The following is a 3,293-nucleotide window of genomic DNA, read 5'->3' on the forward strand; positions in this document are numbered from 1 at the left end:
CTGGTACTTAATAGAACAGAAGCAACTCACCTGAAGCAAGACCAGTATACGCTTTCAAAAATGTTAAGTGCTACTCAGTTCATTAACCCAAAAGGCAATGATGGGCATCAGACACCTTCCCATAATGCTGGAGTAGGATATTAATGTTCCATAGCTTCTTATGGCCCCAAAGCCAGGGCAAAAATTAACATTGGAAGTGTCCCCTGCAATCCTAGTTTAGGTCTCCCAATTTACTGTACAAACACATGCCTGGCACATTGCAAAGCTAACCACTGCTGCCGAGCTTTGTTTCTTCTGAAAAAGGCATTTGAATGAATAAATAAGAATTTTGATTAAACTTTCAGGCTTGGCAGTTAATTGAGACCTGGGTTCTGAGTGTGAAACAAGGCTTGTCAGACATTGCTTAGGGAGGGAGAGATGACACTGCTCTCTATCATTCTTCTCCAAACCATTAACCTACTCTCTTAACTGAAGGCAGCAGTTATGCAAGAGAGTATTTCATAATAGCAAAAAAGGTAAAAGAAAAGCACTGAAGGAAGAAGTAAAGGCAAACAATTTAGTTAGGATTCAATTTTCGATGGTGCACAGCCAGAAGTATTTGACATTTTCATCTTCCAGGATTAGCACTTGCAGGTATTGATTTAAACTAGGATTTATACCCTGACTGTCATTTTTATCAAGCACACAATAAGAGAGATTAACAAGAAATTGCAAAGCACACCAACTCTAATCAATTACAAACTGCTTTCATTTTAAATTTGCAGCTGGGCTGTGAAAACACACACGTACATGAAGAAGCAGGAAGTGAACATTATGTCTGAGAGACTAAAAATTGTCACCATGACTGGCCATATTAGAGAGCTGTTTCAAACAAAGAACGGGTTCACAATTTGTTGTGCCATTTTTAAATAGTATTCCCTAGCCTGGCTTATGATTTTCTTGAAAATTGAATGCACGCCTGTTTACTGTGTATTCCACAACGAACAAATGTATGCACCCCATCCCAGCAACTCGCAAAGAATAAGTAGTGTAGACAGTTGCTCTCTTATCAGTGTGTATAAATATTAGTATTTTACAGATAAAAAGCAAGAAGCCAATTAGACTGATAATTAATGACAATGTCATTTTGCTCATATGATCTCACAGGGTCACTACATACTTTGCTAAACCAATACATTAAAATCACGGGAGGGAAATGTGTAAACTAAGAATTCCTGTTGGCTTCTGTGGGAGTTATGCCTGAGTAAGGAAAATTGCAGGACTAGAAGGGACCTCGAGAGGTCTTCTGGTCCAGTCCCTAGCACTCCGGGCAGGGATAAGTATTATCTAGACCATCCCCGACAGGTGTTTGCTTAACCTGATTTTAAACCCTTCTCCTTGTAACAACCTTTTATGTACTTGAAAACAATTATGTCCCCCCCCTCCCCGCAATCTTCTCCAGACAAAACCCAATTTTTTAAAATCTTCCCTTTCTAGACCTTTAATCATTTTGTTGCTCTTCTCTGCACTTTCTTCAATTTGTCCACATCTTTCCTGAAATGTGGTGCCCAGAACTGGACACAATAATCCAGCTGAGGTCTAATCAGCACGGAATAGAGCAAAAGAAGTACTTCTCATGTCTTGCTTACAACACTCCTGCTAATACATCCCAGAATTTTTTTTTTTTTGGTGGCAACAGTGTTACACTGTTGACTCATATTTAGCTTGTGATCCACTATGACCCCCAGATCCCTTTCCACAGTACTCCTTCCTAGGCAGTCATTTTCCATTTTGTATGTGTGCAACTGATTGTTCCTTCCTAAGTGGAGTACTTTGCATTTCTCCTTATTGAATTTTATCCTGTTTACTTCAGACAATTTCTCCAGATCATTTTGAATTATAATCCTATCATCCAAAGCACTTGCAATCTCTCCCAGCTTGGTATCATCTGCAAACTTTATACGTGTACTCTCTATGCCATTATCTAAATCATTGATGAAGATATTGAACAGAAACGGACCCAGAACTGATCCTTGTAGGACCCCACTTGATATGCCCTTCCAGCTTGACTGTGAACCACTGATAACTACTCTCTGGGAAGTTTTCCAATCAGTTATGCACCCACCTTTCAGTAACTCCATCTAGGTTATATTTCCCTAGTTTATTTATGAGGTTATGTGAGACAGTATGAAAAGCCTTATTAAAGTCAAGATACATCACATCTCCCCTTCCCCCATATCCGCAAGGCTTGTTACCCTGTCAAAGAAAGTTATGGTAGTTTCACACAATTTGTTCTTGACAAATCCATGCAGACTGTTACTTATCACCTTATCTTCTAGGTGTCTGCACATTGATTACTTATTTACTCCATTATCTTTCTGGGAACTGAAGTTAAGCTGACTGGTCTGTAATTCCCCAGGTTGTCCTTATTCCCCTTTTTATAGATGGGCACAATATCTGCCCTTTTCCAGTCCTCTGGAATCTCTCCCATCTTCCCTGACTTTTCAAAGATAATTGCTAACGGCTCATATTCCTCCTCAGTCAGCTCCTTGGGTATTAGGATGTATTTCATCATCCCCTGGTGACTTGAAAACATTTAACTTGTCTAAGTAATTTTGAACTTGTTCTTTCCCTATTTTAGCTTCTGATCCTACCTCATTTTCTCTGGCATTCATTAAGTTAAATATCCAGCCGCTACTAAACTTTTTGGTGAAAACTGAAACAAAAAAGTCATTTAGCACTTCTGACATTTCCACATTTTCTGTTATTGTTCCTCCCCCCTGCCCCCACCCGCTATTGAATAATGGGCCTACCCTGTCCTTGGTCATCTTCTTGTTTCTAATGTATTTGCAGAATGCTTTCTTGTTATGATTTATGTCTCTAGCTAGTTTAATCTCGTTTTGTGCCTTGGCGTTTCTAATTTTGTCCCTACATACTTGTGTTATTTGTTTTTATAGGCTTTTATATTGGCCTCTATAGGAAGGCAGTGTTGCCCCTTTAAATAGTGTGTAGGCCTGCAGCTTTTGTTTTTCCCTTCCTCCAAATACCTCTACATTGCTCTGAGACACTTTTATTGGATTTGCTTTTAAAAACATTAAAAAAAGACTTTGCCCCCAGTGAAGACCAAGCTTTTAAAGCATCAGAAAGGGTCATTGGGTCTCAGAGATAGCTACTGTCTATTCCTATTTTCTCTCTTGGAAAGTACAATGGAATTTAATAGGCATTGTAGTGATCTTGTTTTATAGAAATATGATAGGGTTCTGTAATAAATACTCTAAAAGCCCATAGGATATAATTCCCTATTACATTCTTTC

This window comes from Trachemys scripta, chromosome 3, assembly GCF_013100865.1.
Source record: "Trachemys scripta elegans isolate TJP31775 chromosome 3, CAS_Tse_1.0, whole genome shotgun sequence".
Taxonomy (NCBI): Eukaryota; Metazoa; Chordata; order Testudines; family Emydidae; genus Trachemys; species Trachemys scripta.